General features: G+C 42.4%; 1 protein-coding gene across 1 annotated transcript in view; it reads right to left on the bottom strand.

Annotated features, from left to right (window-relative positions):
* LOC136872025 (facilitated trehalose transporter Tret1-like) overlaps nucleotides 1-13714 on the bottom strand; it is a 90645-nt gene that overhangs the window by 7765 nt on the left and 69166 nt on the right. The gene's annotated exons all lie outside the window — the stretch shown is intronic.

Below are 13714 nucleotides of genomic sequence, written 5' to 3'. Positions count from 1 at the left end.
AATTGTATAATATTGTATTCTAGGAAAATTTCTTCGTCTCCTGTTAATTTAAAATTTAGTGCTTGACAATAATGTATTTTAGTGTACCATTTGCCACCGAGGTAGACACCTCATTTGCAAATAAAGAGATTTTGATTTGATTTGATTCCGGGTCGCTCCTAGCGGGGAACTTGGAAATGGTTCATTCTGAGCTTGAAAGTTTTGGAGAGAAGACGCTGTCTAGAACATGGCTTACGTTCCCGCTGCAAAAACTATGCATTCGCAGACTGGTATAGGGTGGTAACCTTACCCCTTCCCATCGGGGGAGTTATGTTTTGAACGTGTAGTTTGTATTATAGTTCTTTTAGTGTAAATATGTAGATATATAGTGTGGTGTTGTTTTGGTACTTATGAAGTGATAGTGTTGGGTCAAATACGAGGCGAGTTATCTAGGCATATAGCTTCCTGTAAATACATTTAATGAATTGTTTCTGTTAATATTATTTTCCGCTGTTGGATTTATATTCTATTTGGGCGTGATGGATATCTCAGTATGGTGATACGGAGTTCTTGCTGCGAGTGTTTGTGTCGTATGTAACGGATGGCCATTATTGCGCTTAGATAATCCTTTAAATTCTCCGTTGCCTTGTTTTTAAATTTGTCGTTCTCTTCGTCTGGCCGCATTTTTGGGTTTGCGGGTGATTTTCTATGTTATGTCTTTATGCGTGTGCCGTTATCCTTTGATATTTAGTAATTATTTGTCTCTTCTATCGTCTTGTATTGTGGGATCATATTCATGTTTGTGGTTACTCTCTTGGGTGTGATTCGTGCTTCTTGTCGCGTGTTTTGGCTTTCGTGTGCCCGTAATTGACCTAACACTACACTTACACTTATCTCTAATTTCTTTTAATTTACATAATTCTTATTTTCGTTAACAAAAATTTTGTTTCTCTCTCCGGGAATATTTATTTGAGTTTAGTTAGTTAATTTTCATCCCTATTGCGGGTTTTAAATGAGATCCTTGTTCTAATTATTTTGTAAACCAGCATTTACGTTAACGTTTGTCAACAATGCCATTGTAACGTTTTCATTTTAATCGAGGGCTTAGACAACCCGAGTGCGAAAGATATGGAGCCTGGTCCTTATCTTATCACTCCTGATTTGTATTGTGTTATCTGTTCTGGCCTGACGGTTACGTAACTTATTATTGTCATTAGTGGAGAGATTGTGAATTGTCGCCGGCGCGATAAGTGCATCTTGTGGATTGCTCCGTGAATATTGTTATGGCTGTTTCCTTCTGAAATTGCATTTTACTTTTTTGGTTCACGGTGACGTTATGTGAACTGGTTCTATCCTGTAAATTATGTGTCGGTATTTTTATTTATTGTCTCTCCTTAACATGATGCTGTGGTCTTAAATTTCGGTTTTATTTGGTCGTATGTTTATTTTCTGGGCGTGTCTCCTGAGGGGACATTATGTCTGTATTTGCCGTGTTCTGTGTTAATGGTGATATGTCGGGTTTCTTCATTAATATGTGGTTTGGTGGGGTCTTGTTTTCCACTGGGGTGCTGTCAAAAGCTCTCGATTTTCAATTCAAATGTTTCCCTTTTCTGTATTAAATTTTAAATTAATTTAATATTAACAGACTTTAGACATGTGTCTATTAATAATAATTATTAAGTTAAGCTGATGCATCAGTATATATATATATATATATATATATATATATACATATATAATTTTTTTGGAACAAAAGGTACTATTTATTAGAAATTTTATTTGATTTACATGAATTTTCATTTTACATCTTAATACTGTGTTTTTTTGCAAGTTTAATGCTACCTCCGGGTTGTTTAATTTTCTTAAAATTTGATGTATAATGGTAACTATTATTTATTAATTATATTTTTATTTTAATTTAAGAAAATTTTGGTGTCATTTTGATGTTGCTTTGTCCCGTAGTCCCTTGATCCTCTCCTCTCTCGTTCCATTTTGGGTTGGTTCCAGTACTCTTCCATGTTTGTTGTGTTATTATTCTGATTTTTTATGAGTTATTGATCTTTCAATATTGGTCTTGTGTGCACACGTCCCTATGACGCACGTCGTTGAATTATTTTATAAAGGGGGTGTTGCACTACTACTAAAGTGTTTTCATTTCTGACGAAAGTATGTTAGCTTTAAGATGTGTAACTGTGTAATGTCATGTAATGCAAGATAAATATCCGTTTTAGATTACTGGATTCCCGGCCGGGTCGGGAATTTTAACCTTAATTGGTTAATTCCAATGGCTCTGGGCTGGGTGTGTGTGGCGTATTCAACATTAGAAATCATCATAGGTAGGGCCCTCATCTTCACAGACATGCAGGTCGCCGAATAGGCCGTCTAGCAGAAAAAGACCTGCACCAGGCCTCTCCGGAAGCCATACGCCATTATATTATATTTCTCCCATGACAGCTCGGAACATATCACTTAGTCGAGCAGCTCGTCTTCTTTCTCCCAATTCTTCCCAGCCCAAACTTTGCAACATTTTTGTAACGCTACTCTTTTGTCGGAAATCACCCAGAAAAAAACGAGCTGCTTATCTTTGGATTTTTTTCAGTTCTTGAATCAAGTAATCCTGGTGAGGGTCCCTTACACTGGAACCATACTCTAGTTTGGGTCTGACCAGAGACATGTATGTCCTCTCCTTTACATCCATACTACAACCCCTAACCACCCTCATAACCATGTGCACAGATCTGTACTCTTTATTTACAATCCCATTTATGTGATTACCCCAATGAAGATCTTTCCTTATATTAACACCTATGTACTTACAGGAACTTTCACCCCTAAACGCAGTAATTAAAGCTGAGAGGACATATATTATTTGTAAAACTCACAACCTGACTTTTAACCCCGTTTATCACCATACCATTGACTGCTGTCCATCTCACAACATTATCAGGTCATTTTGCAGTTGCTAACAATCTTGTAAATTATTTATTACTCTACACAGAATAACATCATCTGCAAAAAGCCTTACCTCTGATTCCATTTCTTTACTCATGTCATTTATATATAAAAGAAAACATAAATAATTATCCGATAATAATATATTCTCATATTTTGTTATATTTTAATTACCTAATATTCGTAGCTAAAATGCCTAGGATGTTTTCAACATTGATGATCTTGCCTGAAGGCTTGAACTGTGGACTTTTATTGTTGGTGGGTTCAAGTCGTACTAACACTTAGGAGACTTTAGGCCAAAATGACATGCGAAATGTCTAGATAAGGAAGGGTTGCAGATGTTAGCTTAATGAAGGCATAGCACTGGCATTTTTCTGGTGTGAAAATAGGAATGGAAAATCATGACCGTTGTAAATGGTTGGGATCGAACCTACCTTCTCTCCGATTGCAAACTTATAGCTACATGGGGTTGTACCGTGTACCCAACTCGCTCGGAAATCATTGATTTAAAGGGAAGTACATTGAGATAATTATCTTCTCTTAATCGCCCAGTGGGTTAGCGCTGTAGAATAAATTCACGATGTACCCCACCTGTCATAAGAGGAGCCTAGAAGTGGACACGAAGGGCTCTCAAATTGGGAGCGTGGGTTGGCAACCACAAATTCCCTACTCGAGTCTAGCATTAGGTCCACATACTTGTGACAGACTCTTAACTATTCCCCATCGGGCAGAGACGGTTGAACTCATCCACGATATCTTCTGCTTCTCGTAAGAGTTTACTAAGAGGGATTCATCTGTAGATCTGCGGTAGACTGTCAGCCTCCGGATCGCTAGATCACAGTTTCAAACGCTGCAATGGTAGTCAGATTTTCGAAAGGCGGTACAACGTCCATTCGACACTCCATGCCGTACGATGTCGACATGTAAAAGATCTCTGATGACATATTTGGTGTCCACCCGACAAAAAGTCATTATAGACGTCCAAGGTAATTTCGGCTTAAGCTGCCATATAGTAGGCCTAGAGTAAAATGAAGCGTCGAAATTGATGAGCAGGCAGGCAGCCAGTCGGATGGCGTCAACAATAAAATGTCTGTACACGGTAGCTGTTACCATACGATTTTTATTTATTATTCGCTAATCGGAAACTAGGGACCACGAGAAGTTTCATTAAACATTCTGGCGTTTACTCAGCTTTTTATTGATCCAGTAGGTTTTCATTAGCTCGCTGTGCCGAGCACGGTGTTCGTCAGACCACTTTGCACCAGTTGTCCACTTCGCATCCCGGAAAGTCCCAAAGTCACAATGCTTGTTCTGAAAAGTCTCCTTTGTGCGCGTCATCTGGTCGTAGGCCCATTTCTTCGAGGTCTTTATTGACGTTAACGTACCAGGGAACTGCTGTTTTTTGTTTTTCTTTGGTTTTGAGTCAAAATTATTAAAAATACGTTTCGTCCATCGAAAGCAGCGGGAAACTACCTCACTCCTCATTTCCCTAGTATGCCTTTTCAGTGACACCTAGGCTATCTATGACAGCTGTTGGTGGAGCTGTAGAGGATCAAACCAGCCTTCGGGGTGAATACCCAACACACTATCTGCGCACCTTTTCGCGATAGCTTTACACCCTAGTGCTGAATAGGTCGACCTCTGCAATCTTCGAGATTCGTATTGGCAACCTTTGAACACAAACTATGAATCGCTTTAACATCGTTGTGCGACATCTGGCGTACACTTTACGTACTAGTACTGTTGTTGTTTATACAGCAAAGCCAAACTATAGAATTCATGCTAAGAACAAGATTCGCATCGAGAAATGTTATATAATGTGTATGTGACACAGTTATTGGCTTAAGATAATAACGGTCTAGGAACTTCATATCGATCGATCATATTCTCGATTCAATTCAGATTTCATTTTCATTCAGTTGGCAGTACTACCGGTACCGCGAGAGCTCCCTCCTTACTCCTCACGCCGGACAGAAATCTATCGATAAAAAGTGCGCAGATATAACATTGTCCATCAAGAGTCGTCCATCCGTCCTAAGTGATCGTAGATACGAGCTCTGTGTTTGCGCATAGTGTCCGTGATTTTCTCTATCGTAGAGTAGATTTCCTGTCTGGATATTTTTATGTAATTTGTATTTTGGGCTAAGGATGTTGCGGAGAATCTTTCTCTCTTCTTGCTCCAACTTAGCCAGTGCACTTTTTTGAGAGAGGATAATGCATTCTGACGCATAGAGGAGATACCGGTTTGACGACAGTGTTACCCTTTGTACACTGACTGACAGAGCAAATGCAACACCAAGAAGGAGTGGTCAGAACTTCATGCCAATTGCAGGGTAGACTGACGTCACTGAGGTATGCTCATGATGTGAAATGCGCCGCTGTGCTGCCCACGTAGCGAACGATAAATGGGACACGGCGTTGGCGAATGGCCCACTTCGTACCGTGATTTCTCAGCCGACAGTCATTGTAGAACGTGTTGTCGTGTGCCACAGGACACGTGTATAGCTAAGAATGCCAGGCCGCCGTCAACGGAGGCATTTCCAGCAGACAGACGACTTTACGAGGGGTATGGTGATCGGGCTGAGAAGGGCAGGTTGGTCGCTTCGTCAAATCGCAGCCGATACCCATAGGGATGTGTCCACGGTGCAGCGCCTGTGGCGAAGATGGTTGGCGCAGGGACATGTGGCACGTGCAAGGGGTCCAGGCGCAGCCCGAGTGACGTCAGCACGCGAGGATCGGAGCATCCGCCGCCAAGCGGTGGCAGCCCCGCACGCCACGTGAACCTCCATTCTTCAGCATGTGCAAGATACCCTGGCTGTTCCAATATCGACCAGACCAATTTCCCGTCGATTGGTTGAAGGAGGCCTGCACTCCCGGCGTCCGCTCAGAAGACTACCATTGACTCCACAGCATAGACGTGCACGCCTGACATGGTGCCGGGCTAGAGCGACTTGGATGAGGGAATGGCGGAACGTCGTGTTCTCCGATGAGTCACGCTTCTGTTCTGTCAGTGATAGTCACCGCAGACGAGTGTGGCGTCGGCGTGGAGAAAGGTCAAATCCGGCAGTAACTGTAGAGCGCCCTACCGCTAGACAACGCGGCATCATGGTTTGGGGCGCTATTGCGTATGATTCCACGTCACCTCTAGTGCGTATTCAAGGCACGTTAAATGCCCACCGCTACGTGCAGCATGTGCTGCGGCCGGTGGCACTCCCGTACCTTCAGGGGCTGCCCAATGCTCTATTTCAGCAGGATAATGCCCGCCCACACACTGCTCGCATCTCCCAACAGGCTCTACGAGGTGTATAGATGCTTCCGTGGCCAGCGTACTCTCCGGATCTCTCACCAATCGAACACGTGTGGGATCTCATTGGACGCCGTTTGCAAACTCTGCCCCAGCCTCGTACGGACGACCAACTGTGGCAAATGGTTGACAGAGAATGGAGAACCATCCCTCAGGACACCATCCGCACTCTTATTGACTCTGTACCTCGACGTGTTTCTGCGTGCATCGCCGCTCGCGGTGGTCCTACATCCTACTGAGTCGATGCCGTGCGCATTGTGTAACCTGCATATCGGTTTGAAATAAACATCAATTATTCGTCCGTGCCGTCTCTGTTTTTTCCCCAACTTTCATCCCTTTCGAACCACTCCTTCTTGGTGTTGCATTTGCTCTGTCAGTCAGTGTATAATGGTGTCTTTTGGTATTTGTAGAAAAGCACCTTTTGTTCTTTATGTTCCAGGTGGTTTGGAAAGCTATCTCCATTTTCTTTGCACGGGCCATTAGGGCCTCTGTATCTAGTCCGTTTTGTATTAAGTGTCCTTCCAATTGGAGCTAAGATATATGGTGTGTTTGACTTTCATACTCTTAAACAACCTACTTACAACTGACCATGGGAGAAGCACCGGTTCTGGATATCGAGTCCTACAACTTTAAGTGATTGTCCTTGTGCCTTATTGATGCACATGTCCGGCTCCATGGCTAAGTGGTTAGCGTGCTAGCCTTTGGTCACAGGGGTCACGGTTTCGATTTCCGACAAGGTCGGGAATTTTAACCATCATTGGTCAATTTCGCTGGCCCGGGGGCTGGGTGTATGTGTTGTCATCATCATTTCATCCTCATTACAACGCGCAGGTCGCCTACGGGTCTCAGATCAAAAGACCTCCACCTGGCGAGCCGAACATGTCCTCGGACACTCCCGGCACTAAAAGCCATACACCATTTCATTTCATTTCATTGATGCATATAGTGAAACTGAAACAAAAACGGGGAACTGCAGACGTCTAAATTGAAACGGTTTATCCGAAGGGATGATTTGAATCCGAGGAATGAATACTACTTCATCCGCGGCATGTCTGAGGGAAGGAGGATAATTGGTGGATAATTGGTGCCACAATCGCCCGCTCCATGATGTTCGAAGGTGACTCAAGGTTGTTCAAAAGCTCTTTTATGTCTTGTTGGGAAATCAGAAGAATGCACATGCTCGGTGAGGCACGGGGTGAAGGGATTTTCACTAGCACAGCCAGTGACGCATTGGTTACCATAGCAACTCCGCTACTACCCAGGTGACTTTATATTGTCTTCTACTGGCAGCTCTTCGCTCTTGTCAGTTGTAATCCAGCAAACTGCAAGGTGTGAGTCAATGTTTTCGTGTAGCAGTTAAGAGCAGATAAGAGCCGATCTGTCTGGGTAAAACAGGAAGTTCGTGCTTGCAGGCCACATTCCTCATACTTGCATTCTTCTCATCTCTACACAGTACCTGACTGCTTCATCCGTATTACATGTCGTGTCCATAGATTTGTACATTTGTAGAATATCGCGTAACTCTGGTAAAATTTTCTTATTGACGCTGACAACTTCATTTCTCGGAGCAAGAATTACTCTTTGACACAGTCATATGTTATCAGTGCTCTTAGAATGACACCTTGACTGATATATGTATTAGGCCTACTATTCCGTGTTTATTATTATCTATCATATGTTCTGTGTGTTTCCTCTGGTAAAATACAAGATTGAGCTAGATGAAAGAAACTACGGTTCACGTCTTATTGCTGGCATAGTGAAATACTCGTATTCCATACATTTTTAAGTGAATGAAATGACGTTCAGGTTAATATGAAATAACGAAATAAATAAATAAATAATTAAAGCGATTAAACGTAATATAAATAATTAATCAAAGCGGGTCTTTACCTGTATAAAGATTCTTTAAGAATACGCCTATATTAATCTTTTAAAATGTCTGCGTGACGTACACTTGGCTGGGCATCGAACACACGCACAGGTAAACAGTTCCGGATATCACGGACTAAATATGGCTCCTCGTGTTGGGGAATCACTTGTTTCGTCTCCCAGATTGGATACTCCGTAACTTTCATCTTGAAGTCTAAGAATTGCATTATGTTCTTCCTTTGCACTCCTAAACACACTTTATCCTTCCGAGGCCGATTTCCTTCCCAATCCTTCCCCCACCCATCCTTAGGGGAAACAAGCTAAATCAGAGCGCACCCCTTAAAACCAATAGCAAAAAAATATTATTATTGTATCCCTGGTAATATGGAGCACCACCGAGTTCTATAGCTGCAGTCGCTTAAATGCGGTCAGTATCCAGCGATAGGGAGATAGTGGGTTCGAGCCTCACTGTCGGCAGCCCTAAAGATGACTTTCCGTGGTTTCCCACTTTCACACGAGACAAATGCTGGGGCTGTACCTTAATTAAGGCCACGGCCGTTTTCTTCCCACTTCTATCATTTTCCTGTCCCATCGTCGCCATAAGACATATATGTGTCGTCGCGACGTAAAGCAACTTGTAAAAAAAAAATGGAGCATCTCTGACGTTGGATTGGAACCACTACGCTGCCGATATTCACACACGTTCTGCTCCAGCCCTTAACCGATTCAGCCGGAAGTCAACACACACGATGTTTGCTAGACGTTTAGTACTTGCGTATGGCCGTTCCACCTCGAAAGTTAACATACGTGTCAACGTCTTCAATTAAGGTTTTCAGTGTTCATTTAACTTCCTTACATTACAGAGCACGTGGCATAACCTATTAATTCGATCGTATTACGGGTATCTGCGTTATTTCAAGGCGCAAATAATCATATGTTTGCAAAATGGTCCTTAGTATTTGGCGCGGAATTGTGCATAATGGTTTTTCCTGTGCTATTTGCATGGATCAATTTACAGTGATAACACACAGGCAGGGGAGAGCCTTATTGACCATAAAGAGAAATTTCAAGTTATTTGGTGTTCATAAAACTAAATAATAAGGATCTTTAGGTTATCGCGTTATTTGGATTGCCTGTCTCCGAAAAATGGTTAATGTGGAGGGCTTTCAGTATCTTACAGACGAATGCCCATCTCTTCCAAACAAGAGAGTGTCTTAAGGATCAACGTCCGTAGGTTTTACCTTAAAGTACCCTACACGTGTCCTCTGGGTGGTGCTAATAGTGCAATAACAATAAGATGCCGCCGTACTGCCCTATTAAGCCTCATGGCTCTGACAATCGAAAAATCAACTTAAATAATAATAAAAACAATCCTTCTGAGGACTCCCATTTCTTCTTAATCTGTTTACCCTCCAGGGTCGGTTCTTCCCTCGGACTCAGCGAGGGATCCCATCTCTACCGCCTCAAGGGCAGTGTCCTGGAGCTTCAGACTCTGGGTCAGGGATACAACTGGGGAGAATTACCAGTACATCGCCCAGGCGGCCTCACCTGCTAAGCTGAACAGGGGCCTCGTGGGGGGATGGGAAGATTGGAAAGGAAGCGGCCGTGGCCTTAAGTTAGGTACCATCCCGGCATTCGCCTGGAGGAGAAGTGGGAAACCACGAAAAACCACTTCCAGCATGGCTGAGGTGGGAATCGAACCCACCTCTTCTCAGTTGACCTCCCGAGGCTGAGTAGACACCGTTCCAGCTGTCGTACCACTTTTCAAATTTCGTGGCAGAGCCGCGAATCTAACCCGGGTTTCCGGGAGAGGCAGCTAATCCCACTAACCTCTGCACCACAGAGGCGGACAGCTCCTTCTTCAAGAGGGAAATTTATATAATCGAAGCAGCGACACGATTTCCTTGACTGAATAGCTAATCTACATGTTATCACATTTCCAATCGAACACATAATATGGTCGTGTTAATGATTTTTAATGCTGTAAGGCAAAAAGTGAATACTTATCCAAAATCCTTCTGGATCACTCCATGGATGTAGTTGTGCTTCAGGAAACTCATACAGAAGACGACTTTCAACTGAACTGTAGAGGAAAAATTCCAGGACGCAACGATTGCGACAATGAAAAGAAAATAAGACGGCAATGACTGCTTCTCTCATGACGGTATCTTGTTTCGATAAGAGTGTACTCACTAGGTGTAACAATGTATTGAAACTTTCGTAGTCCATTCTCAAATAATTACGGAAGTCATTACAATCCAGTTCTTTTAGTAAAATCATATGATTAATGTTTTTTTCGTTCCAATAGTCATTTCTTTGTATGAATTTTTCTTTCTGTTTCTCACACCCGTTAACGGTGTTACAAGCGCGTTCCCAATCTTTTGGGGTTTCAATAAAACGGGGGGAATGATGTGTGTGTTCTGTTCAGGAGTCAAAGCCAACTGATGACATCCGGTGTTTAGTCAGGCCGTCTGTTGGGCCGACAAATCAGCTCGCCTGGAGGGCCTTTTACGCTCATTTGTTCCAGGTTTCGCCTGAAATATTTCTGGTGGTAACTCGAGTCAGCAAGATGAGAAAGTTGAAAGTTGAGAGAATGATAAACTAACTCCAGTAAGAGTGAAGAAAATTAGATCAGAAAAAGTGAAATATTAGGACCGGATGAAAGATACCTTCTGTTTACAAAAATGTACCGGTGAAACGGAGATTGCGGAAACTATCGAGATCTTGCATTAATGATAATGTTCAAGCAAAGAGTATTTATAGGCTCTGTGGAAAATAAAGTGCTGTTTGTGGTACGGTATCTAATGATTACAAAGATGTTGTCATGAACAAAATGTATACATTGAACCCGACAGGGGCATGATCCAAGGACCTTTGGTTGATATCGATCTCCATAATTACACACGCAATGCTATTAAAATGAAAGAACGCTGAAAATGATTAATATACATATCATTAATGGAGGTCATACCGAAACTAATTAATATTCATACCATTGAGATAGATAAATTGTGTATTTCAAAATTATTCTGCGAGATTTCTTTGTCTGCGACTTATTGCGCAGTATTATCCTTTGTGTAGCGGGGGCCCCGTAGATGAAGCCAAGCCAACTTAGACCCGGGAGGGGTTATGAATGGGGATTCCCTGTGACATCACTCGAGAGAAGACATCCCTCCTCAAGACTCACAGAATGAGGGGAAACTAACTTTTTCGAAACGGAATATAGGAGCCATCTTGGAATCGGACTGGCCAACTTAATTACCTACGAGATAGAAAATTAATAAAACTCTAATTAGGGGCTCATCTCCCGATTTAAAAGGGATAAATGTCATTGGGACATTTATTTAGAGTGTTTAATGTCCTCTTCCGTGATAACTTTCAGCCGAAGAAAGAATACTGTGTTGTTTCTGCGTGGAAAAGTACTGGGGCCATCTGTTTAGTCTCACGACAGCTCCTCGAGATCGGGACTTCACCCCGTGCGGTAGGGGGAGCAGAACAGATTTTAATTAATTTAAAGAGATTCACCGAAGGATAATTGAGTGGTTATGTCTAAATCGCACCAACTAGATATTGGTCACCGGTCGCCCGCACTATTTTACCTCGAGTACGCCGGGAATAGGCGCTACGCAAATTAGGGGAGGGGTACCGCTCCCTAGTAAAAACTACTGCAGGACGGGACAAGCGTCAGTCCGGGTTTGCGGTTTATTGACGGCGGAGCTACGCTCCTTTAAGCCCTCGTTAGGTCTTTGTTCAATAGAAATTAATTCCTATTTAAGGTGAAATAATCCAATTTGCATAAACAGTGTTTAGTTTGATCTCTGTGACGCCAGTGTTAACTTTTTGGAAAACCGTGACGTGAAAAGTCATATTATTATGATTACTATAACATAAGAATCTTACGGAGTCGCATAGGAGATCGTGACCGGACGTTCACATTGAACGCTGTTAACCGGAGTGTGATTTAAACAGTGTCGTTGTGTCTGTGCAGGATTAAGTGTAAGCGGTTCCAACATCATCAAACAATGGCTCAGCAACTTCAAGATGGAATATTAATGGAAATCATCACCGTGGTGCCCATGGAGGAGGAGTAAACTCAGGATGGACTTCCCGAGTTGACGGAGGCATCATCACCATGTGATAGAGATGAGTACAAAGTTCTAATATCTGGCATGCATAGAGGGGATGGGAATATTTATTGTAAACTGACGCTATAAGGGATTTAAAGATGTAGTCCTGTGGAAATAGAGCGCCGGAATGGGCGCGTAGTAATTAATTCTTAGCTTAGGAAACCGACTACAGGTCTGAGTAATCGAGTGTAAATAATTAAGGGAATATAATACTTTAGCTTTGCTTAGGATAGTGATTCATTCAATTATTTCTTTCTTGGGAGATTCTGTTGTTTATTTGCGTCAGAAGACCAGTATTAATTAGTTTATGGGAGTGCAGTGAGAGTAGTTATTAGAGTATTCATTAATTTGATAAGTGCATGGTATATAAAACGGTAAGTACTGCGGTATGCAAAGGCACGTCACTACGAGACCCAGCGGCCAACGTGACAACCTCCAATTTCCACCCTTTGAAATACTTAGATAAGGAGTGATAAGTTTAAATTGTTGTGGTGATTAAATATACCAGGAAGTGATCAAAATAAGTGTATTAAACATCGATTCGTGTGAAAAGTAATTAATTAATGCATGTATTGCCGTGTGACGATAGAGTAGCCGTGTCCAGACCATCGATTAATTAGCAGTTAGTAATCAGATGTTAATTGCCGCGCGAGTGCTTAATTGTGTTGTAATTGCTGTATAGATTCCGCGCGATGGCCACGTATAAGTAAGGTAGCGGGTAAGCTATGTAGAACGACGATAATAATAATAATAATAATAATAATAATAATAATAATAATAACAATCGGGCAAAGATTACCAGTATGAGACGGGAGTCGTGTTGTAAGAATGATATGATACTGCTGGGTAGATGTGTGTTTATTTTAAGGTGAGTTGCGCGAGTCATTTTAAGACCGCAGTTTATTGTGGAAGTACGTCCGAGTGATGTGTTACAGTTTCCTTTTAAAAGGGAATGTTACGCCTGTTAATGTGGGTGGACCCCTAGGGGAGGGTGAACCACCGTATGGCCTTGGCCCAGCGTGTTTTTTTTTTGTCTGAATGTCCCGTAAGCGGAGGAAGGAAGGACGTGGCTGTTAAAAAGGGAAGTTGGTTTCTTTGAACGGCGAAATAATGTGATCTACCTAACACGGCAGAGCTGTGAAATAATTAACACACGACCCGGCCGATGATGGTAATGTTTGCCAATGAATCGTTGTTAATTGTACCAGTATAATTAGATAGGGATTACAGGACCCTGCCTTCATCGCAAGAGGTTGTCAGTTCGATGCTCAACGTAGGCATTGGAGGCCTACAGTGTCAGAAGGAAGATCAAGTGCCTTTTACGTGTTTTTCTTGCATATCATGTACCATGTATGTGTTTTTTTTGTGTCATGTGTTGTTGTACATAAGGTCAGTGGTGGTTCTGTCCATCAGCTCGACGATGCCTAGAATAGCGAGGGGCGGTTCGATCCCAGGTGTTGTATCATATGTGTGCATTTTCATT

This window comes from Anabrus simplex, chromosome 4 (genome assembly GCF_040414725.1).
Source record: "Anabrus simplex isolate iqAnaSimp1 chromosome 4, ASM4041472v1, whole genome shotgun sequence".
NCBI classification, from domain to species: domain Eukaryota; kingdom Metazoa; phylum Arthropoda; class Insecta; order Orthoptera; family Tettigoniidae; genus Anabrus; species Anabrus simplex.
Note: the sequence above shows the minus strand (reverse complement) of the source record. Positions and strands in the feature narration are given on the sequence as shown.